Here is a 26,774-nt window from a genome sequence, read left to right on the forward strand (position 1 = left end):
CGGAAAATACGACTGCGTCAGGAATTATCAAACATTGTCCACATTTTTTGTAGACGTTGAAGGTTTGTAGCCGTTGTTTTTTTTTTTTTTTAAATGAATGTAATGGGATGTTTAATTTGCTTAACAAAAGCATCAGTTTGTTAGCAAAGACTTCATTCAACATAAAACTGAACGATTAGTATTATTCTTAATTATTTACATCCTGCAATATCGACAAACACTTTATTATGCATACCCTTACTTATCGTTATCAAATACACCAATTTGTGAAACATATAAACCTTGCAGTAAACATAAATGCTATAACATATCATTGTGCGAACTACTAAAATACTTTCTATTATAAATATAACGACAAATTCAGTGTTGAATATATAAAAAAAAAAAAAAATAAGCAACGACTAAGAAAAGTATATTTCTTCTAAAGGCGGCATTACCTTATAAATTATTTTTATTTCTACCTTATTTATTCTCAAGTTCCTCCTACTATATTCATGAATGTCGGTAATTACTCTTACTACGACGGTGAAAAAGCAGTTAACATTCCAAACAAGAAATCGGTGCATGTTTCGTGTTATGCTGTTGGTAGCAGACCTGCTGTTAACATTTCTTTTACCTTAAACGGACTTGAAAATGGCAAACCAGATAATGTCACTGTTACCTCTTCACGTTTGATGAATAATACTTTTGTAACAAGGATAGATTTCACCCTTTGGATAACGACAATGCGTGGAAGTCTCTCTATAGTCAAAGCAGTTTTCCATTTTTAGAGCAACGGTTAAATTTGAAATATTTCACATATGGTACGTTTTTCGCCATAAATGCTGGGTTCGAAATAGTTTCAATTACTAAATCTCCGATGTAATGTTTAAATGTCACAGTTTATTTAACGGCCTCCAGAATAAATAAATTCGCCATTATTTCCCATTGAACACATCGACAGTTAATTTTGGCTTAGATTCCTGGTAATCACCCTATTGAAATATTTTTGAATATATATATATACCCTATTGAAATATTTTTGAATATATATATATATATATATATATACACATTGGTATTTTGGTTTACTTCATAGCATGATAGCTGGGACTTAGGTTTACCTCGGGGATAGGTTTACCTGACACCAGGTAAACCTAAGTCTAGGGTCTTCTTGTTCAATCAATTTCACTCCCTTTGAGGAATGATTATTTCGAGTTAAGAGAAAACCTCATAAACTTTTCAATTCCGAAGTTACAAAAAAAAAATCGTTCATTTAAAGGGTAAAATTTCCCTTCAAAAGTGGAGGTAATTCCGAAGGGTATATAACAGAATTACGAACATGGTATATATGTTGATCCCAACTTTACACCTCGATTTTGACCAAATGCGGCTATATATAGTTCCGAAACTTAAAGGTTCCTCTAATTACACTGAAATCTTCGTAATTGTACTTTTTCTTCCATTAATTTGGGATATTTAAGAAAATAAGAGTTTCTATTTTAACTGGCAAATTTACACGTAACGAAACAACGCCCCCATATATAAGCAGTTCTTTCTGTGTTCGGTGGTAGGGCAGTCGATCGGATCGTATCGTTGCTATCCCAATAGCCTACATTCAACGTTACTTTATGTGGGCCTAGCCATGTAGTCTACAAAGGAAAGTGCCGCAGGTTACCGTAAACGTTGCCCATTTGAAGTTGGCTTTTGGAACTTTGGTGGAGTATATGCATTGTAAGTAAATTCCTTAAAAGTGTTCCGGATATATTAATAACATTTAGAGTAAATACCTTCATGCTGAACACAAATAAAGTAAGACCATGGTTAGAGTTAGAGTAGACTAGCCTAGGCCTAACGTTAGCCCTAAATTGGACCTATCAGTATTACTGGCTATGGTAAATCACAGCTGCCTGCTACTCCCTTTGCTGATACTCGGAATATAAAATGTGATAAATAAATTAAAGTATATACTTGTAACAGACTGGTCAACCTACACATTTTGCAGCCTGGTGATCTTCCAGATCTTTAAAGTAAAGGCTTAATAATTGACGCACCTCCAAATATTACTAGGCCTACTACTAGTACTACTATTACTATACTAGCCTACTACTACTGTAGCTAGTACTAGCAACTACTGTATACAGCAGGCAACCATAACTTTTTGCAGCCAAGCAGAGTTAAATATTTCATGAGTTTGAATCCATTTCAGGTATATGCTGATCAAATTGTGTTTGTGCATGTTTTGGGCATTTGGAAATCTTACTCCCTACAAATAACCAAAATTACCTCAATATAATACCACTAATCTCTGGGACCTGACCTGTCTGAGGTTAGAGGCTCAGAGCATAGCAAACAGCATCCAAAGATAATGGATGTTTACTTAGGCCTTCACTACAGTAAGCTTATCGACAGATGTGTCAATTTAGGGGTATGAAAGAACTTGCATTCGTGCGATGCAATTTTGAACCATTTCACGAAATATAAATCTTTGGGTATGTCTCAATCTCTCTGCCATAAAATAAGGCAGTCAGAAAGTCACAACTCCACAAAAACAGATACTCAAGCAAACGGAACACTACAGTAAAAGAAAGGGCCAGATAGATTCCATAAACGAGTTACAAAAGTAAAAAATGTGAAAACGTTTGCCGTCTCGGTACAATATTCATCCCCACAATATTCTCTATATGTGTTAGTGTGCATCACTTAGCCCTGTGCGTACAGTAGTAGTGGTGTGTCATTGGTTCTGATTCAGAGAACTAAGTCACACAGGGCCTCAGTGTAGCAGTGTACAACATGAGTTTTTTCCCCCTGCACCTATGGGATGAATCATGGCTGAAGGTAAACAATTGAGTATTCATTTTAGAATAACAACGCAATCATGGCTAAGTTATTTAGGCATTTTGATATTAACGTTATGATGTGGGTAGTGTTACTAGTGCTGAAGTAATAGCTTGATCAAAAGTATTCCTCAAAGTCCCACAATGCCTTCACAGGGTGACCTACTGTACAGTCACTTGAGCACTTAGGAGTTTTTGCGAAAAGAGCAAATTCTTTGTCCAAAATTGCTAGGTTTGATCCAGTTTTACAGAGTCCCATAACAAAAAACACAGTCTGTGATATATCAATGGAAAAGTGTAAAGATTCAATGTAACATATTTGAAAGGATTAGAGTATGTTGAAAAACCACCAGCTATACATTTTAAGGAAGTAAACAGTACCTCATTGAACCTTGCATTGTGTTCACACTAATGAGTTATGAAATTGTTATCAGTGTCTTCATCATTAAAAGCTATCAATTAGGTTGATCAATGGTCTCACATATTAGTGCAATCACAGAGGTTAAATTTCAATCAGGTTATAATGCCAAGGGAATCCAGACCTACTTCATAAAAAATAAAAAAATCATGGCTCCTATAAAAATCATTCATGATAAAAACCAGCATACATACAGTATGTGCAACTAAAGTAGTTTCATATTGGGTATCATGTCCAAATAAAAGCTCTTGATTGTATTCAGTTTTCATACTTTTAAAAATGACCATCTGTGTGCAGTAATTTGGTGTTAGTAAGTAACATGAAAATGCACAAGACTAATGTTCAACAGGCACTAGATAGTTCTCATGTCCATACTGTAGCACAAACCAGGGAGTTGTTCCATTACAACTCCCTGCACGAACAGGCTATTATGATCAGAGTTGTTATGGAACAAATAAAACTCCCTTGTATGATGTTAGCACTGTACTGTGTGACAAAACACTTAAATGCATACATGTGGTAACACGTTGCTATGATCCGATACTAGCTGGTTGGGTGTATAAATAGATCACCATTATGCAAACTGCACTGCACATGGTTTCCATTATGTAATAAGTTTCATTTTATGAATTTGTCAATCTGACATGTATGCTACTGTATATGTGTAGGCTGCATGTACAACGTATTGTATCTTAATAATATACAGCAAAAAACTATTGAGAACTGTGATAAACAACATTTTCAAAGTGACAGTTGGGGATCTAAAAAGAACACTGAAAGCCTTCTGTGGCGATATAACATGATACTAAACATTATATATCTCTGCAAGCTAGTGTACCCTGCTTTGAGATGTATGGTTTAAATAAGGTTTTCACAAGTTTGTCCTGTTGACCCAACCACTGGCCTAGACATACCAATAAATAGATCTATCCATGCTTCAAATTGAGTTTTCACAATTTGACCATTTTTACCTAAATTTCCTTTGACCTTCCCCAAAAACAATAGGCTTCTTGTACTTGTGATGCATCTATACATACATACTGTACCAACTATGAGATCTGTCCAATAAAGCTTACTGTCATGAGAAACTGTGTTTACAAGCTAGGATCACAAACACAGTATATACTCCTACCAATGCACACGCACCCATATGCCATCGTGAGTGGAAAGTTTCAACATCATTGAAACCAAACATTAAAAATGAGCTCAGTCATAATGCCAAAGTCTGTGTACACAAGTAGTCCTGAGCTTAAACCCCAAATGATACGTTGAGGGACTAAATGTACCGGTATACATAGTGTAGGGTGCATGCAATTTTTAAGTAAATGAACTGCATGCGGGATGAGGCATTGAACCATGCATGAATACTCAGTCAATCTCTTGAAGTGATTGCATGCTAAATTCCTGGCTACAACTTACATACCAAATAATAGATCAATATTCAAACTTAGTAGTGTGGCATTTTTCTCAATTGTTGCATATATGCGGTTTCCATGAAAAAAGTGATAGCTAAATTAACTAAACTGACATGAATATTGGACAACATGTACACTAAGTATTGACATCAAATAGGGAACTGCACTGTCAAGACTTCCACCTGCAATTTATGAAACAATTATCTGGACTTATTTATGTTCATTCTCTTGTCAGAAAAGATTGCTTAAATTTGGCACAATTTGAGGAATGCATGAATGCAGAATGAGAACACCACAGCAGATATGCTCCACTTTATTGCAAGAAGTACAGGGCTGCAATTTCAAGGTCGACACAGGATATCAAAATACTGTAACTTTGAGCTGCTGGTTCATGCTGACCATGGGATGCAGCGAGAAATGGCTTATATGGAAATAAGGAGCTCCCACAAGCATATATTGCAAACATCCCTAGTTGTCTTTAATATTCAGTAAGTATTGACTGTGAGATATATTTTAAATCCCTATGACCTGAAATTAGTTTTCTAAAGTCTTCCCTTTAATATCCTCTAAGTCTGATCAACACACACTATACATAATATAAATTTACTGTACTAAGTTTCAACAGGAAAAAAGATGATGAAAATTTGCTGTTTATTTTCAAAAAATGAAAACGATCTAAGGCAACGGCTAACAAAGTAATGTAAGAAAGACTTTCCACTTCCCACCAAGTCCACTGCCAAACCTTTTGTTTTACTTTGCTACTTCCACCATCATAGAATGTTATCAGAATTGAAATGACTTAATGTGTAGTCTTTGAAAACCAAATGTACTGTAAATCTGCCATCTGGCAGGCTGGAATGAATTGTAGGTAGGATTGTGAAGCAAAGACTTGAGGTGTTAACACACCATCACATTTTAACCTTGATTATGATGTGTTTATTTGTACCTTTTGCAACAATGTCAATATCAAAATGTGAGGCTTTAAAAAAATATTTACATGGAATGTACTTCAGTGAAACTTTGACATATGATTGAAATGTTGTTTTGGTTTGTTGTAGGTTAACAAGAGCTGGTGGAATTTCTCCACAAGAGAAGGAAGTACTGTCATCAATAAAATCTGCAGACAGAAGAATATTTTTACTGAAGATCAAAATTTTCAATGAAAGGAAAGGCTTTCGATTAAAATTGGACAAACAACTTCTGTAGATACAATGAGGACTAGATTTATATGTCATTGCTTGGAGCCAGGTACGGTGCATTCTATGAGTTTGAATTTTTCTTTTTAGTTTCTGGACAGGTATATGACATGCAGCATACAAATTAAAATTTGTTAATGAATTTTCTTCCTTCACAGCATCATAAAATTCATTATTAATAATCCATTTATACAAATTCTTATGTTGCTGTATTTGAGAATAATTTTCGTTAGTAAAACAAAGATTTTAATCATATTCATTGCATTAACTATTATTCATGTACTCCCTTACTTCACTGTATCTGTTCCTCATCAAATAAAACATTGTTTCACCAATCCATTATTCCAGTTGTTATACTGCTGGCAGGGGAGACACTAAGGTCTTTTAATACTTCAGTTACCCAATTAATGCTAACTAGATGCTCAATAATGCTTCCCACAATGGGTATGTTGGGTCTAGCAAACCTTAAGTCTAGTGGACCCTCAATGTAATGGGCATCCTCCCCCCCCCCCCATGTTGGTAAGTGCATGTGGTATACTTTTGTTAGTGAAACTAAGAGTTTCATCCTAGTCATTACATTGAGGGATGCTCTTTATTAAACTCCCTTACTTCACTGCAGCGTATTGGTAATCAACTATTCTAGTTGTAATGTTGCTAGTACTGTATTTGAGAATCCTGTTGTTAGTGAAACAAAGAGTTTAATGCTATCCATTACATTTAGGAGTACTCTCTAAGTGTCTACCTTCACAACATCATATAATAAATTACTAACAATCCATTATCTCTTTATATTTATGGCAGAGCTGTAGTTGAGTCCAATTAGCCAGAGCCCGTTCCAAGTCCGAGTCCATCTGGTCTGAGCCAAATACAAGACCCCTCAAGTCCGAGCCGACTCCAGATACCAAAGATCACCTTTGGTAAAAATTCTTGAACTGTTATGATAATTATGTACCTCATGCTATAATTTTTTCGGACCAGATAAGGGGCAGCAAGCTCTTCCTGGTTCATAAATGTTATAAAACTACTGGAAGGGGAGTCACCAAGGTCCTTCAATACTTTCAGTTACCCAATAAATGCTAACTAGACGCTCAATAATGCTTCCCACAATGGGGGTGTTGGGTCTAGCAAACCTTAAGTCTAGTGGACCCTCAATATAATGGGCATCCCTCTTGTTGGTACTGCATGTGGTATCCTTTTATTAGTGAAACTAACTAACTCCCTTTCTTCACTGCATCGTATTGGTGATCCATTATTTCAGCTGTAATGTTGCTAGTACTGTATTTGAGAATCCTTTTGTTAGTGAAACGAACAGTTTAATGCTATCCATTACATTTAGGAGTTAACTTTCTAAGTCTCTACCTTCTCAACATCATATAATAAATTATTAACAATCCATTATCTTTTTATATTTATGGCAGAGCTGTAGTCGAGTCCAATTAGCCAGAGTCTGAGCCAAGTCCGAGCTCACTTGGTATGAGCCAAATCCAAGACCCTTCAAGTCCGAGCCGACTCCAGATATTCAAATATGATCACCTTTGGTAAAAATTCTTGAACTGTTATGATAATTATGCACCCAGGAGGAAATTAACCTCATGCTATAATTTTTTCGGACCAGATAAGTCGCAGCAAGCTTTTCCTGGTTCATAAATGTTCAGCCCGGGCGCTAAACTTTCAAACCATGCAGGGAGAGGCAAAATCATATTCAAACCACGACCACCGCCAGCTTAGAACGTGCTTGTGAGAACCCTGCTCTACTAAAAGTGATATTCTAGTTACATTTAGGATTGCTCATTAAGATTTTCAAATCATCATCATTGTCTTGGTTGCTACTTTTTCTGATGTCATCATCATTTGTGAATTATTGTTATTGTTGCTATGTTACATTTGCCAGTATCAATTTTGCTTATTGTTCTCTCAAAATTGCAGAGTAGAAGGAAGAAATGTTAGCTAATAGTTATTATACCATATGTTCTTGGTCTCTAAATTGTTTACGCTGAGGTCAGTATGAACAGAAGTGTTTATAATAGTTTTCCTTTCTGTTAAAGTATTTTCTGAATCATTTCATTAAGTTTATATTTATACTGGAATTTTCAGTAGGTGTTGGCTTCATTGAGGGTCAAAGGCTACTCAAGGTCAGTAGAGTAACATAGAGCATCTAACTCAACAAGGAAAAGTTGGTAGTCATATGTAGTGCATATAGGTTTCTGACATTGAGTACTATTCTATAAATTTGTACAGTATAGCAGAAGCCCATGTGAGATAACTAGATATATGAAACTGAAAGCCATGTTAACATGATAGTTCAATATTGGAATGATGAATGGAAGTTTGTATGCAGGTGTATCATGTGCTGAGTGCTCTTAGCCAAGTCAAAGGTTATTTGAGGCCAATATAGGTAAAATCTGAAAACCTTCATGATCCCATACTATCTAGTATCTGACTAGTAGCTGCTTTAATAGCTGAATCTTAGGGCAATTAATATATTTATCAGAACAAGTAATGTACCTCAAAAGACTTCTTAAGCTCTTTTGAGCCCCATTCAATATTTCAGTGTATTAACTTCATCATTCTTTTAACAAATTTACTCCAAATTGCTAGTTTCATGTTCTGACAATGAACCTTTGTCATATCATGTTGCATGAGTGCTGTAACTGGTTTACAAGCTTGCAAAAGTCTTAAAAGGAGGATAGGGTGTTGGGATAAATAGTTCAAAATAATATTAACAAAATTGTACCATATTTTGCTTTTCTTTTTTCCCATATGTTGCCACTGCTTGAATAAGACTAGTTGATAGGACTTTTTGTGAGCTCCACCTTTGACAACAAGGTACAGTAGACTTCAACTGCATCTTGTTGGCAACATCCTAGGAAAGTTTCAATAAACACAGATGTTTCTATAAAATGAGGAATCTGATGAACATTCCAATACTGCGAGTCTTTATTGGACATTTCAGCAGGAGGCAATAAACAATTCTGCTATCATTACATACTGTAGGTCCTTCATAAAATGCCACTTAAAGAATTGTATTACTTCCTTGGGAAGGTGAATTTTATTGTCAAATACAACATCTGTCAAATATTTAGTTTCCCAACCTGTCCAACTCCCCCCCCCCACCCCTCCATTTATCCCGAGTAGTTTACAGAAACTGGGACAGAACATTTTTGTGGGAAACAAGGTTAAATAATGTTGTTTGAGGTATTGAGCATTTATCTATATGTCCCTTTCGAATCTAGATAGGAGGAAGTAGCAAACAATGCAAGGAAAACATGAAGTTCAAGTGGATGCTTTAATTGCTTTTACCCAAAACATTGCTATATTCATTGATAAATATAATCCACTTCAAATTCAGTACCGTTATACAACATGCAAAAGAGTTATGATATTGATGTACTTTTTGAATTTAGACCATTGCAGGTGAACAAGTTTAACATTGGTTTTTAATTTGACTGTATGTAGAAAACACCGGTTACATAATGAACCTCAGATACAATGTCATGTAAATACATATTACTGCTAGGAGCTGTTTAACAAACAGTGAAAGAAAAATGTATTACTTGACTATCAAGAGATTCGCAGAACTCCACTCCTTCAACAATATTTACAGTGGTACAGACTTCAAAGCAGTGCAAGGGCAACAACTGCCTATCTCTCTAAGAAATTTCCAAGTGCTTTCATTTCTAGCATTTGCATATGTTCAAAAGAAAAATGAAATATTAAAAGATGTGGTCTTTTCAACATGTTACCACATCTTCCCCCCCCCCTCTCTCCCCCATCAAAAAAGTATTGCATGTACAGCAGTAACCCTTTTTGTACATGTGCAATATATGGGGCAGAGCCTTATTCATGACTTGACCAAGCCCTTTATCCATTTGAATAGCACAAGTTATGTCAGTGGTATTCACATCAATGCCTCATAGAAAATGTGCCTCATGGTAAATTTTCTAGCTGATAGCATGAATGTGAATGAGCTGAAGTTGTAGAAGTTGCTTTGTTTATATATTTCTGAAAGTAACATGAAATTTCATAATGATTTTTAATGAAAATATTTGCATTTATCAGTAATAAATAGAAAGAAGACATAATGATTTCTGCTATAGTGTCTTATCTCTGCCTATTATGTTAAAATTGTGTTCATTGGTTGGTCCTTGTACTTCGAAAATATTGCTCCCTAACTCAGCAAACCCATAATCGATCTGAAGATGCTAATTCAGACAGCTTACTGTTCTAGCAAGTTCTCGACCAATTATATTGATGAATTTGCATCTGGATGAATTTGCACTGGATGAATTTGAATCATGCCAACTATGTAAGGAGCCATTTTTTTAAACCTTGCAAGACTGGTCTATAGAGTTTCAGCTAATTTAATACAAGCCGATCGATGAAGAATTCAAATACTGTGTAATCCTATCCTACTTCAAAGGTGTACGTGGTCGAAAGGTTTCCTAGTAAAAATACTGGTCCTTTCAGATCTGCAACTTCATCTTGAGAACTTCTTTTTGGTCACATAGTAGCTTGAAACAATTGAAAGTTGGAGACAGTACTTTGAAGATATGTGCTTCGGCACCATGTACCCAGTGGCGTAGCAACGGCGGGGGGGGGGGGGAGGGGTGGGGGCGACAGCCCCATGAAAGCTTGTCGCCCGCCCACTGGGATTTTGGGTGTCGAAAAAATTACATGTGCGAAAAATATATCATTCATTGGTCTGCATGGTATCGAATCTCCATGATGACCACTCATGAACGACCCTTCGACCGCGGACCGGCAGTAGGCTATAGTTGCTGAAAAACCTGACGTGACATAGCGCATAGGCCGAGATATGTCATGATATTTCAAAGCAACTTACCAGATTGTCTTTTTTCTTCTATTTCTCTAAACTATTTGATGACCATATCAAGACATGGGGATCTCAAAATAAAGGATGCTGTGAAACTTTAGAGCAGCTTACAAGGCCTGGGAAGTGTTATTTCCAACGATCTAGGAGGTCTTTATAGCTGAAAATTTCCCGTACGCTGAGCGCCAACCCATGGTGGCACTCCACTCAGGTAGTAACAAGACGCCCTCCCAGGAATTGGTCAAGCCCCCCCCCCAAGCGCCCACCCCCTCCACTGGAACAATCCTGGCTACGTCACTGCATGTACCACAGGTTTATCGGATATCAAAGTGAAAGCGGCTTTCCACAAGAACAAAGAAAGCATATCTACGTTTTTGTGTAACACCTACACAACTCAATCCCCACGCAAACAAGACTACCTACGTATAGTTTTCATTGAGGATTCCAATAATTCCTGCAATTTCCTACCAATAACATATGGAAAGTCACTCCTGTTATCGTGGCGGAGCTATAGTGGTATTGGTAAGAGGGGGTGAGAATGGTCTGTATGGGCGCTTTCGACTTTATCTAAGCGGAGCGCCACCATAGGTTGGGGCAGAGCGTACAGAAATCAGTAAAGATACTCCCTATATGGCCGGAAATGACCCTTTCCGGGCCTTGCTAATTTGCAGCTAATCGAAGAATAAATAGGTGTCATCGCCAACAAAATGTGACAAATGTCAATAGGTAGATGAGAGCGCCATAAAAAAGTCACTAATCGCGAATAAGTAAAAAAAGTGATAAATAGCTGAAAAGGGCGCCAGCAGTCCCTATGAGTCCGTGGGGGGGGGAGGCATCCGCCCCTGACTGTATTGACGCTCCGCCACTGTTGGGAGCTCAGTGTAGGAAGCGATGGGGGGAGAGGGACGGTATTTTTTAACGGTTTGGGTGAGCGTCTGCAATGATTCGTAATGACATGTTATCGCAAGCGTTCGACATGCTCAAATAAAAAGAATGAATGAGGAGGAATTCATATCACTTTTCAATCATTTTTTGAAACAAATTGAGCGAATTGATCGCTTGTAATCTTGAAATTGGTTTTATCACGGTCATTGTCATGTTTCTTATATGTACCTTTCTCATATAAAAGAATTCTGTACGTAAGGTTATCAGAAATACTTTTAAAATGACACCAAAGAGATTAAAAATTCTTTTCGAATTTGTTAATATTGTCTTTTAAGAGACACCGTAGACACGTTGCTCGGTTGGGTTTACTGCAATAGTGGCAAATGGAGACCAATATCCGCACTTAGTGGACCTAATGTTATAGTCGTGCATTGACCTTGAACAGAGGGGCCTACCGTGAAAACGTACGGAAAATTCATCCTTTTATATCTCAGCGAGACAATTCCACTGGATACAATAATATGACTCAAAAGTCCTTAGATGTGGTTATCATAACAATCACAATAAAAGATATGTATGAAAAGCAGATTAAAGATATGATGGAAACTCAAATGTGGACCAAAAACACGATGTCCCTACGGATGCCGTTTAGTGACATTTACATAATTTGTGTGTAGTAGGTTCCGTAGCTCTTTTGTGGAAAAACTTTGTAATATGCTTAAAGTTGGTAGTTCATCCATGCTTTAGATTAATGAGAGACATAGATCATCACGTTTTATGAGGAGGGAGGCTATTTTAAAAATCTGGGTAATAGGTACTGTAATTCTTTTCTTGGAGAAAGCTTGGAATATGCGGATAAGGAAGAAAGTTTCGAGTTCCTCCCACGCATTAGATAAATGCGGGACCTAGTTCATCACGCTTTGCGAGGATATCTCATATATATATATTAGGTGTAAGAGAAGCGGTGATTGTAAGGAAGGGAAGGGGAGAATGGGGGGGGGGGGTAAATGATGTTACCAGGGGGACCTAATAATTTGTCCTAAATGAGATTTTAAAAAAATCATTAATGTAAGTAAATTTCATTACTGCCTGCTCTCGCTGATTTCTTTTAACCCTATAGAGCGGAGTGTGTGAGGTGAAGAAGGGTAGGGCAGGATGGGGGAGGGATGATAAATGACGATGTAACCAGGGGGCTGATAATTCGTTCAATAAGAGATTTGAAAATATATATATATATGTAAGTTTATATCATTACTGCCTGCTCTCACTGATTTCTTTCAACCCTAAGTTACGCTTATCGGAAGACTATACGCCGATAATACAATTCTTTAACAAGGAGATGCTTCTAATTTATTAAACTGTGTAACTTTCACTAAGCTATTTGGAAAAAAATATGCTTTTAAGTTGAAAGACTCAGTAAGGATCAATTAAGTAGAACAAACATCGTTGCGTGCTGCGTGTAACGATGAAGTTTCCTACATTGGGATGGAAGAGTACCAGCCTACCAGGGAGTGTAAGATTGAGTGGGAAGTTAAATGACGGTGTAACTGAGAAATTAAAAAAAAATCTTAGTGATAAAATCATTATTGCTTGCTCTTTGCTGATTTAACATTAGAATAAGTGTCTCTAATCATTAGATATTCCTTTAACATACGAGGTTCGGTTGGGGAAGGGGGGGGGGGGGATACTAGACGGATTGACGGAGAAGAAGATTGGGAGCCAGTGGCGGATCTAGGGATATTGGTCAGAGGGGCGAGAAAGGTCTGTACGGGCGCTTTCGACTTTATCTAAGCGGAGCGCCACCACAGGTTGGCGCAGAGCGTACAGAAATCTTTTGAGTAAAGATACTCCCTATATCGCCGGAAATGAACCTTTAGGTATAAGTGTCATCGCCAACAAAATGTGACAAATGTCAATAGGTAGATGAGAGCGCAATAAAAAAGTAAATAATCGCGAATAAGTAAAAAGTGGTGAATAGCTGAAAAGGGCGCCAGCTTCCCATTTGAGTCCGCCCCCCCCCCGCCTGACTGTATGGACGCTCCGCCACTGCCTGTTATGACATTAGAAACAAATACTGATATGAGATGAGTGTGGTATATACCTACTGTCGACTGATAACGGTATTATAGTGCATGTTCTAGCATTTTGACATCGTATGAATCTAGCAGACAACGTACAGGTACCGTCTGGTACCATTATCCGTTTTGAGTGCTATTTAGGGGTTCTAGGACAAAATCCCCCCAGACAATATCCCCATGACCCATACAAAGCCTGCCTGCAACAACCAGGGATGGCCCAGGTGTTACAGTCAAGGCATGGGACATTGCACTGGTTAGGGTACCGTTCAGGGGATTGGTCAGGGGACTGGTCAGGGTACTAGTGAGGGTACTGGCAAGGTAACTGTGAGGGCTCCTGTTAGGGTACCTGTGAGGGTACCGGTCAAGGTACTGGTCATGTGACTGGTCAGGGTACCGGTCATCATACTGGTCACTCTACCAGTCAGGGTTCCACTCAGTGTACTGGTTAGGGTACTGGTCAGGATACCAGTCCGGATACTGGTCAGGGGACTGGTCGGGAGATCATTGAGGGTAATTGCGAGGCTACCTGTTAGTGTGGCCATGGGATATAGCTCCATGGTGTGACATTTAAGGGACCGGTCAAGGTACTGGTCAAATTACTGTTTATTGTACCAGTACTAGTAAGGGTACATGTCAGAGTATGTGTCAGGGTGCCTTTCAGGATACCAGTTGGGATACCGGTCTGGGTACCGGCCGGGGTACAGTCCAGGGTACTGGTCAGGGAGGAGTACCTGTGGGGGTAACTGTCAGGCTCACTATTAAGGTACCGGTCGGGGTATGGTCGGAGTACTGGTCCGGGAACCACTGAGAGTACCACTGAGAGTACCAATGGAAATACTGGTGAGGGTAACGGATGACGGTACTGGATGACGATAGCAGGGACCGGGATGACGCATTTTTGTAAAGAATTGATGGGATTTTTTAAAGCTTGGGGAGATTTTGGCTTGGGTGGATTTTGTCTTAGGGGGTTTTTTGTCCAGGGGGATTTTGGCTCTGGGGGATTTTGTGCTAGGGGGACTTTGTCCGGGGGGATTTTGTCCTGTCACCCTATTTAGGTATTAGTATTGGACCAAAAACAGTATTAATGTCGGCACGAAACAAACGTTAAAGAAAGCTCAAATGTTGTTTGTCCATCTCTAACATCCCTGGTGGTAACCATGGAAATATTTGAAAATTGTCAGCACTGTGGCAAGTCCCCAGACATTTTGATATGTTACCTTTATAGTTAAAAAATTGGGTAAAGCCTGTTCAGGGAATGATGATAAGCAGCCCCTCCACTTGTATGTTTTTGACAAAATACTATACACTCAAAGCCAGATTTTTAAAGCAAACAAATTATGGCTCAGGAACTAATGGTATACTGGCAGTTTTGAACTAAAATTGACAGTGAATAATACATGAATTGCATCAGAACATAATTTAAGTAATGTATAAATGAATGCGCAGTTGCAACTGTTCACTGTATGTTTATTTTTTTCACTCCTCCGAGGAATACTGCTACAAACAGTCAAACAACAATTTTTAATCATATTCAAGCAGTTGATTGTATTTTCAATCCCAGTTTATATTTTCCACAAGATTTATTTCACATAAACCAGGATACTTGCACTATTTCATGACCTCAATTTACTGACCTCTCTCATACATGAGAAACATTTTGGGAACTAACTTATACCTCAAGTATTTATCTAGACTTACCAGTATAGGCTGTATCTAATACCGTAACCAATGCAAATTACCACAATATCATGGAGTTTCCATGCTTGGAGGGACAAAATTATACACAATACCCCTGGATTGCACAATTTCATACCTATAGTTACAAATGTTGTGGTTTTACAGTATGTTTCATTGGGCTGCACTAGGTTTCCATGACATTGGTGCTAGTTGCATGTGCCTTTGCTGTATTCACTCCCCTCAATTTTGAGGGAAAAAAATTAATTTTGTGAAAAGAATAAACTGGTTCTTGGTGTAATAAAAGACCAAAAGCTTTCAGTAATTAAGTCAGGCCTAACATTGTAAACTTTTCCCATAGCATAACCCCTGAACCCCACTTGTAGAATTGTGAAAGTGTGGTTCAGAAACAATGCAGTGTACCCCTGGAGATTTTGTGGGATAAAAGTTTGAAAGATTTTTATAATAGTAATCTGCTTAACAAATACCCTTAGTCCTGCACAAGTATCTGTGTGGTGGTTGTTTAAAATTACTGTACTATGGCTTGCTGATCTTGCTTGGAATACAAAATTAAAACATCTTAAAACATGAGAAATGCATTTAAGAACAGTTAAAGCAAGGTAAGGCAGCAAAATATCCAGTAACCTCAACACTTAAGCATCAGGACCACTTCAGTTGTATAACAAGTTCCATGTTCTTGACAAGCAGCTGCAAATGTTCCCTAATACTTACAAAAACATGTAGTGCCACAATGTCACCAAACTAAAATATTTCAAGAAGTACATTGCAAAAGAATGAGTCCATTTATACAGTTAAATATGTAGAAGACTTCCCATGAAGACTGGTCTGCATTCTCTTGGTTCTGTCTGCTTGAAGCTTATAATATTAATTTCCTCTATCTTTTATATGGTGTAACAGTGTAACATATCCTGGAACTAGTTAGTTTTCTGTTACTGCTCTGCATTTATGTGAAGCAAATACTACATTACTGTGCCAATCCAACAGCTACTCCCAGCAACTTTCTAACTCCATTGAAAGATGTGCTGTGTCCCAGAGGATATACATGAGATGTGTGAATCTACTTCACGATTTACAGGACATACTTTTGCTTTGCTTGGCATCGGCTTCTATGCAAGCTTTTAATTGATAAGCCCAACAAGGAGCTACTGTATACCACTATGTACAGCATGATGAAAAGCTTGGTTGATGATTGTATTCACCCCACTGTAAACTGTGTGATAATCTTGCCTGGCATTTCTAATTAGAGCATATCCTTTGCTGTATTAGCCTGTAGATCTATCCATCTGTTGGTACAAAAAGAAAAGCTTTCTCTTAAAGATATGCTGATTTGGTCCCAATTATAGCACGCGCAATATAGCTTGGAATGTTTTGCGATTACCGATTAGACCTCACATGACCTCACACTCTACAAATGATGAAAACAATGAACTGCTTTACAAAACTAAATCTCCTGTAATTCAGCCAATATTTTAATCATCTCACAACCTTTCATATATACTATTTTCACTGTAAATTTCAATTCGTTTATCCATCCCATTTTGTTCCCATTAATTCTTGATTCATCTTGCCTTGTATACAACATTACACATTTTATTTATGCAGCCATGCATTCATTTGGAGCTGAAACAGCTCCCTACCATAGCAAGTGCTTTTAAAAGTTGCAAGTCATTCAAGCTTTACCAATTGTAAAGATTTCAAAATTTAAATATACATGTATGTACATTTTATGTGGACCTAGCCTGACAATTTGGTGTTGTCTTGCATTGACCTTTAAGATTAAAAACCAGAGAGTGGATATAGCTCTAGTGTAGTTAAATACTATGGACATAGAGGAAAAGATACCACCACATTAACCAGATATACAAAAGTTTTCATCCCTTCTGATTGTTTCTTTCTTCATTCCATAACTTTGGAATAAATTACCTCAGTTGTTACTCGTATTTGAGATAATAGAGTCCTATGGAATCAAGTTTATGCGATGTTAAACCTACAGAATATTAACTTACTTTTTGGTTAATTCAGAAAATATCTTCCATTTTGCTGTCAATGATGCAGTAGGTCACCCCATCAGTTTGTCCCAGATGGCATCTGTGCTCTAGCTATGATTGCTACCATTCCAACATTGACTTTTTCACTGCATGGCAGCTTCATCGTACAGTGTTTTTCCTTTGGATAGTGGGATGATGTCATTCATCTTGAGATTGAGAATGTTGATCATCAAATTTGTCTGAGAAAACATTAACAGTGCCAATCAAATAAATATCAAATGGTCAGAGTGTAGATGTGCATTATTTCAATTTTTATTGTACACTTCTCTCCAATATATTTTGGGCAATACAGAGCTCAGATCTTTAACACTGAATATTGCACATTTAGTCAACTTGGTATTACTTATGGATCTAAATAGACTTAACAAAATGACTTACAGTATATGCAAGGGAAGGGATAGAAGGCTTTATCAAATTTTTGTGTTATATAGATTTTTGGAGGATGTTAACTTTTAATTAGGTGCACTCAGCTTTTGTAATAGTTACATTATGGAAATGTACTGACTCAATAACCTTTTGGATGCATGGCATTGTTATTTTGTACAAATTTTGGCTAGTTATAAATAAGACACTTGAAACACAATGCATCACTTAAGAGACTTAGATTAAAGGTATTCTGCATTGGCCCAAATTTGATGCTGGATTTTCTAGTGATATATCCTTTAACTGTTTTTATTGATACCCTCACTGGGATATTCAGACATCTTACAGTACAGTGGTGTTTAGAATGTCTGAGAATATTTTGGAGAGTAAAGACTTCCAAGAACCTTTTGAAAAGTTCTAACAATTATAGCATCTCTTATTCAATACAGGCTACTTGTAAGTTACATTTGCATGGTGACTTCAGTCTCTAATAATCTAGGCATAGCTACTGTACAGTACAGTAAAGGCTTCATAATTGACGCACCTCTGTAATTGACGCACCTTAAATTATTACTAGCAACGATGCAGCAGGCCACCTAAACTTTTTTGCAGTCAAACAGAATTACATATTTCATGAGTTTGAATCCATTTGAGGTATTTGCTGACCAAATTGTGGTATTTTGTAAGCTTTTAACACCCTCCCCCCCCCCCCCCCCCCAGTTTTGCACGTTTTTTGGCCATTTGGAAATCTTACACCCTTAAAATACCCAACATTACCTCAATATGAAAACACTACTCTCTGGGACATGACCTGTCAAAGCTTAGTGGCTCAGAGCATAGCAAACAGCATCTAAAGTCAATGGATGTATACTAAGGCCTACACTACAGTTAGCTTATCGACGAATGTGTCAATTTAGGGGTATGAAAGAACTTGACACGGCAGAAATTTTGTGGTCAAATTCTGCTCAATTGTACGGTGCATAAGCACAGAACCTTAAATATTTTGAGATCAGAACATTTCTGAGGAACTACACATATGAAAAACACATACAGTTGAGTAATTTGGATTTTTCATTGATAGATAATTTCATTGATAGATATCATTGATCAAATCCTTAAGTGCGTCAATTATAAGCCCACCATGCTACAGTATTTGGTCATGATTAGGGCAATGTACAGTAACATAATTGTCCAGCAAAATCTAAGGCCATATATGATACATACATGCACAGTAGGCTAAGAAGTTAAGCTGACCTACTTGAAATCTAATTTCTCTGGCAGTTGGTATTAATTTGTAGCTCAAACTACAGACCAGTTTACCCTTGACCCAATGCTAAGGTATTGTTAGGACTTGGACTATGGCCCTAGGCTACAGCCGAACGTAGGCTAGGCCTTACAAGTTTTAGGCTACAAGCTAGACTATTGAAATATGGGTATGAACAAATAACGTGAAGGTGTATGCAACAACGTTATAATATCAACGTTATTAATATCACCAAACTTTATTGACTAATCTCATGGACCTTACCTGAAGTTGTTGGTGAGACGTTTTCGTGTTAACGGTACTTTTTTAAGAAAAAGTCAACAAGGAAAGAACCTGGACACGAAAACCAAACTACCCGGCGAACGACTGACCCGATCTCAAGCCCAGTGCCCTTGCAGATACTACACATCATCTAATATTAGCCGAAACTGTCAATGGGTTGCAAGCAATGCAGCCTACGGGTATGCGTTAGCCCTGGCGTATACAGTGTACACAGTGTAGAACGTATACACTGAATACAGGCTACTGCCGCTGTGAAGAAAACTACGGATGCCTGTACGTCAGGTCAACTTATATACCAACTGGGGGATATACTTTGAGAGCAAGACTTAGGTTTACCGTAAGGGTTTGACCAATTTGATTTTTCCTTGCCAAATGACCCAAAAAGTAGGTAGCAACTTATAACGACTGATATGCAGTCCTAGTACCATAAGGTATACTGATGTAAAATTTCAAGTTGATCCAATCATTTCACCTCAGGTAAACCTAAGCACCAACTTGGAGAAGTAAACGTAAATACCAATCCAGTGCTATATATATATATATATATATATATATATATATATATATATATATATATATATATATATATATATATATATATATATATATATATATATATATATATATATATATATATATATATATATATATATATATATATATATATATATATATATATATATATATATATATATTTATATATATATATATATATATATATATATATATATATATATATATAAATATATATATATATATATATATATGTATGTATATAGAAATTAGTCTTTACTTTTTTTTAAACCATACATGTTCGATGTTGGTTGAAATAAATGGAATGATCAGCGGAGCATCGTTAGACGTTGTCGCCTATCCCCTCTATGTTGCTTCTATATTTGTTTAGTCATTTTTAGTTATTATACATATTTCAAGAGTGACCAGATATACCGGTAATTTAACTTAACTGCTAAAACACAGTTAGTTTATACTCAAATACCTTTACCAGAATTAATATTACCAACACACATTTCGTATCTTGCTAGATATGATATAGGGAATATATTGTTAGTGTTACGTGATTTGGTGAAATTAAAATACGAATTTAATAACAAGTTTACACGTTCTTCTTGTGAAAAGTGACTGTGTTAACACAATCTGTGAATTAAGAGAGTCATAGACCATAATTTAATGTAAATTGATCTTATGAAGGAAACATGGAATATTATTAAATAAAATTATTACAGATAAAATGCGAAAATCACTCAATATTGAGATAAACAATAAAATCACCCGCAGTAGGTCTGTTGCAGATGGAAATTACTGTAGGAAATATGGAGAAAAGAAATTACGAAAGAAAATTTTAAGAGCCGACATTGTACTCGCTTGTTGAACTGATATCGGTTAATTGATCACAAATCTTTTTTCTTAAGGTGTAAATTAATATAGAAACGCAACATTTTTCTTTTCATTTGAGTTTACATTCGGAGAGAAAATAATGTCTCCAATTTGAATTACCACTCATAATAGCATTACAACTGATGCATGTGATGCTCGAACACCATCACCAAACTACGGGATTGGATTCATTACTGGTGAGTAGTAAAGTGAGTGTATGGAGGGCCTGGAGAGGAAGAGAACGTTTATGGAGTTGTCATTGTAGCTTGGAGCATATCTACATTCTATAAATGAAATTCCCCAGGCAAAACGTGTGATGAGTCAGTTTGTAGCAAATACGTTTAATTGCTAAAAGTTAATGTTGGGATATATTAACCTTGTATAAACGGTAGCAACCATCGTTTCCATGTGTTAGGAATTGATACCTCCAGCTTGCCCTTAAATGGAAGTTGGTAATAACAACATAATAACATTGAAAGAGATGACACTGTATGCGTCTCACGAGAAAGCAGCTTTTCACTCGAAATAATACTACATTTGACTCAATATACCGTGCGATACAACATATGTCATCAAAATATGATGTTGATACAATGAGTCATGTTGTAGCTGAATGTGAATGCTGAAATACGGATCTTTTGTTTATATGGACCGTACTTTAGTGCTTTATATTACGTTACCTCAAAGAATGTCATAGCACATCTCTACAGCACGCAGCACTACAAAGCACATCACAGCACATGAAATTAAATCTAATCACAACACATTACACCACTTAATATCACAACACATCATGTCATGTCACATCATATCATACCCTATCAAGTCACACCACATCATATCACATCGCATAGTAATTATCATTTCATATTATATCATGCCGTATCATACCCTGGCAATGTCACATCACATAAATCACATTGTATTGTATCATATAATATATGAATCGGAAACAAAAGGCGTATAGCTGTAAAGGTTAGCTTGTCAAACACTGTAAGTTTCCTGGAGGATTTTTAGTTTTTGTGATAGATGAAGCATTTTAGGTAATATGATATGCTTGGTATGGGTTGTGCAATTCATTGTACGTTCGTTCAGTCTTTCAACAATGTAAACAGTATGCGGATGAACTTTATATACTTGAAGGCGACACCATTTGCTTCCTGTTTATGTTGGTATCAATACGTCAAAAGTGGAGAAGTGTTTGTTTTAACCGTACTTTGTACCTGGTTGGGTTGGCGATTACAAACTTTCAAATAAAAACATAATGGTATACACAGCCTATTATACTAAAATGAAATTAATCAACAGTTAAAGAAATACTTGAACAATAAATACTACTTGCTTATGGCTAACATTTTCTACTTCTTGTTGCAACTATATCAACTGATATTATTCTCTTGAATTAAGGTTCTACCGCTTTCAACAAAGAATCTGAAAATATAAATATCACTATTTTCGGTTTCGTTTTATTTGTTATATCCTATTATATGCGGTATGCTGTTGTGATATAATTTTTAATTAAATACGCTTTGTTCTTAACGGTTGCAAATACCATTCACTTCAAGAATAGCATTGTTGGAAATATCCCTCTCTTCAATATTATCAATATAACTGTCTCATCAATGTCGAACAGATTTCAGTTTCCTTATCGTCCCAGTTTATTTATTCTTAGTCCGCTTTATAAAACAAGAAGTGAACAATCTTTAAAGCAGCATTTTCCTCCTGACGAGTCATTTTAACGTACATTATACATAAGTTGAACCCTTCAATTTTTTTACGTAATTCTCACACTGATGTTATTGAAATACACATTAAAATACATGTAGTTGGCGTGATGCTTTTTTAACATCGTGATGACAATTGATTCTATGTATCAAAATAGAGTAGGAAAGCATATCGCATATCTAATGTTGTACAGCATGGAAGTAATTTTTGTTTCAATGCCAAATGTTATTTTTTTTGGGGGGGGGTAAGCAAATAGCGGTTATGATGTATTAAAGAAGGGTGATGTTTAATAGGAATTGAGGCTTAACTGTTAGCGGAATGTTAGCATGGACCACTGATTTTATACTTAAGTATATGTTTCGGTACAACACTGACGACAATAATCGAACCTTTGATCGGTTACGTCATTTCCTGGACAAACCAACCCTTCCGGGGAATTAAAAACTATTGGAAAGGGCTAAAATGTTTTTGGCAAGAATGTGATACTGATAGTGAGAATGCTTTAAGTTAAAGTAACCGGGTAAGATTATACTTCACAGAGATGCATAACGGTGAATAAAAAATGTCTCGTTGAAAGGTTCTCCCTTGAGTGCAGTTTGCTTCTCATTCTGCTTGTATAGCTTTCCACACTCAGCCTTGCAGTTGTAATAGTACATTCACAATGGTACTTATCAAGACAATATAATCAAAACCATACGTATAACTTTTTCGTGGGAATGGAGCATTCACTACTTGCTTCTAAAGAAATGAAACCATTCTAAACCTTACAAAAACAAAAACCTTTTCAAAACTTGTCTATTGTGGTCACCACAGAAAGTCAGCAATATCACCGTATGTTATTATATTCAATAGAGCCTGAATGAAAACGAGCTCTTCGATATCCATACATTTGTACCTTTTGTTTCGTTTTTGTTTTCAAAAAATACTTAATTTACATTCTTTTGGACTTTTGTTGTCTTCCTTATTAGCTTTCGCCAGTCGTCTCAGTATATTTAAGTGAACATTGTCAAAAACATAACTTTCATTTTCACTATTATAAATACAAACTGTTACAATACAAAACTTTCCATATCAAGAAACAGAACGAAACATATTTTTAATTTGTCTTTGTGTGTTTAGTCTTATCCCCTGTCATATATTTTTGCTCACGTGATACTTTCTCGTAGAAGAATGATTCAGCAAAATTACCACAAAGTTCGATTAGCAAAACGTTATGTTTTCATTTGGAAAATATACAAGTAACGGCATTTCAAATATATCTTGTACCGTGATAATAACGACATATTTAAGTAAGAATATTCGGATCTCCATGTAAAGACTTTACAGCAGCGGTTAACGTTCTTATTGAAACGAACAATATCATATAAAGCAATTTGTCAATTTGACGAATCTATTCGGCACTGATATGAACAAAAACTTTTAAAGTTCGATTTTTCTTTAAGTAAAGCCATTTCTTTCATTTATATTGATTAACAATTGAAATAAAATAAGATTCAACATTGCAGGTTTATTCCTCAGAAATATAAAGCAATAACCTGATGAATGGGCACATATGCATTCAGATGTTTTATATTGGTTCAACTTTACTACATTGTCCTCATTTCATGACGCTTTTCTTTGTGTGGAAAAAGGGCGGGAAGGGAAGAATTCTGAGAGAAAATGAAGTATTAGAAATTCGTAGCTACCGGAGGAGTTGATTTGACATCCGCAAAAAATTGTACCGAGGCTTGTTAATCGAGCTCAGACTAGTAGGAAATTAATGAAGTGTTAGATGTCATTCCAGGATTTGGCTGAGGCATAGGGAGGTTGAGATTGCATGACTCAAGAGACTCTTCGGTATATGTACACCAAATTCAAGGTACATGACACCTTTGTTTTAGGGATGGATTGCGAAACAACATTTCGAGCCTTTGTAGACAACATGACAGTTAGAATTTAACGTTTAAAACTATCATTATTATTACTACTAAGATATGAAAGTCAATGTTTGTTACATGCTGATGGCATTTTTAGTAACTACGTAATGCTCAAACGCGCAAACATATTGTTGCATTTATGACATTCAAAATTACCCCTTGAGTCTATGACCCAACGCAGACTAGACAGACCAGGACATGTAACCATTCAATTAACTACGTAAAATGTGGTTGCTTAAGTGATTGCGATATAACTGTGTGAGTTATTTCCTCCGTGTGTTTAACATTGAGATCCTTTTTACACATCTGCAATGGCAATGGAATACGTTTTACTTCCGTTTTTTAAAGACATGAGGGAGAATTTTGATTATAAAGAAGGATGTGATAATTAAAAAAGTAATGCTCCATGGAGTGAGCGATTGTAGGATAGTGACCGAAAATGGTGTTCTTCTTTGGAATATTTTAAATGTCCTTACCCCTGTGTTGTATAATCGATATAATAAGTTCCCATGAAATGCAAAGGTGTACCAGACACTGTATTATCACTGTGACAGTTTTAACTACGACTGTTACATGTTAAACCACAGCTGTACATGAATAGGAATAAGGAAGCCAAACAAGAACTAACCTATTGACAATGGGCCTAACTGTAACTCAATATTTACCCTTTAGTTCTAGCTAGAACACAAACTGACATACATTGTAACGACTAGAAACAAATCTAAATATCATATTGAAATTCTAAACCTTCAACAGAAGAGAATTACCTAAGAGATAGGTCCAGTCAAACGAAACTTGCACAGTCCAGGTGTTTTAACAGAGGCACGACGTCTGTCTATTTGACTTTGATATGTTCCAATTGTGTAGTATCTAAATTGCGTCTCCTGTTCGGGTTGCATATTTCCTAACACGCTTGTAGTCACTGACTAATCTCAAAGTTCATATTGACATTAAAGTAATTTGATGGGTCCACTATAGTCACATACATGGAGATGGTTTTTACTGACTAAATGTTACAGATGAAACATTTGATATGAAAACTAACATTCCTTTGTAAGTAATTGGTGGGGGTGAAAAGAATTTCTTTCTGTAGAGTGTAGAGAAAACCTACATAATGTATTGTTACGCTTATATTTTTACAAATGAAAGTATTGTTAGTACTGTTATTAAACTTGAAAACCTAATTAAGATACCATGGTATACCTGAAGCTTAACAATATACCGTATATGGATCCTGATTTGTATCCTGCAAGAAGCTCTTGGTTCTTGAGATGTGAAACGTATGTATGATTTTCTGAAAAGTATTGAGTTACATTATTTGCGTCAATGGAAGAAGTAGACGGTGAGTATCATAATCAATTAGAACAAGGGAAATAAACTAATTTTGGTAAGATCATTAGGTTAGACTCGTTTTTATTTTCCGTGCATATAGCTGGGGAAGATAAAAATACGTATGTACAATGTAGGTACATTGCCCTTTGAACCTTTACAGATATCGCATATAGCATATTATACAGACCCAAAGTAGTATTAACTTGTTCTTTTAATATTATTCTAGACTGGCCACGATTCAGTGATAACGGTGACCACTCATTGTTAACTCTTTTTGCTTGTTACTTGTTAAACAGTTACGTAGCTGCAATAAACTTGCAATTCCAAGGAGTTGTAGAGTCGTAAAGTTCGCAAATGGCCACAAGTGACAATATCAGCCAGTTCTTTATGTTCAGTAGGTTATAAACGTCTAGACTTTAGACGTTTGTAAATAACTTGCAATGGATTACAAGCATGTACTGTGTAGCAATAAAATAAGAGATGTGTCAGTGAACGATAACTATACTATTAATAGGTATGCTGTTACCCCCTGTATGATGTTCAATATGTTAGAAGTTATGAATAAATTGGTAACAGTTGGCTAACGATCATCACATGCCTCACAAACACTTTGGTATACTTAGATTGACGACTAAACGCTTTCATTACTAGCATGTACCATCGGGTTATATGTCTGGCTGTAATGGCTTTAGGTTAAGGCTTTCAAGAAAATGAGTAAGTTCCATCTTCCCTTGTAAACATTGTTCACATTGAATTCAAAAGGGCGCATATCAATAAAAAAGAAGTCCTGTATACAGTATAATGTGATCATTGATGTGATTATCGTGTTAACATTGTGATATCATGATAACGGAAAGTGAAAACTACTACCTCGTGCCATTACAATTGAGATTCATATTCACACGCATTTAGGATAGGTTTTGTTATCAAAAATGATATAAGACTCATTATTTGTTATTGATTGTTTTATCGTATTTGTTTCGCTAAAATAGATCATCGTATACAATGCAATGTTAAGATATAGTTTGGTATCGACATCATGTCTACCCTAATGATGTAAGCCAATTGGTTTTCTTGCTCTCCTAAACTACAAGTCAATATAACGTTATCATGCA

The 26,774-nt window shown here is 36.3% G+C and overlaps 1 protein-coding gene and 2 long non-coding RNA genes across 4 annotated transcripts in view; 1 reads left to right on the forward strand and 2 right to left on the reverse strand.

Annotated features, from left to right (window-relative positions):
• The window catches only part of LOC139982313 (uncharacterized), a 156,335-nt gene that overhangs the window by 88,059 nt on the left and 41,502 nt on the right, over nt 1-26,774 (reverse strand). The window lies entirely within an intron of this gene.
• On the forward strand, nt 1,055-9,930 carry LOC139982330 (uncharacterized). Of its 2 annotated transcripts, none has more exons than XR_011798134.1 (5): nt 1,055-1,713; nt 4,885-5,137; nt 5,708-5,897; nt 6,647-6,762; nt 7,264-9,930. It is a non-coding gene; the product is annotated as an uncharacterized lncRNA (long non-coding RNA). The 2 variants fall into 2 exon arrangements; XR_011798135.1 differs by having other exon boundaries at nt 4,890-5,137.
• On the reverse strand, nt 15,170-19,406 carry LOC139982333 (uncharacterized). Its single transcript, XR_011798138.1, has 3 exons — nt 19,274-19,406; nt 17,341-17,561; nt 15,170-16,617 (listed from the first exon to the last, which is right to left on the reverse strand). It is a non-coding gene; the product is annotated as an uncharacterized lncRNA (long non-coding RNA).

Source organism: Apostichopus japonicus, chromosome 16 (genome assembly GCF_037975245.1).
Source record: "Apostichopus japonicus isolate 1M-3 chromosome 16, ASM3797524v1, whole genome shotgun sequence".
Classification (NCBI taxonomy): Eukaryota; Metazoa; Echinodermata; class Holothuroidea; order Aspidochirotida; family Stichopodidae; genus Apostichopus; species Apostichopus japonicus.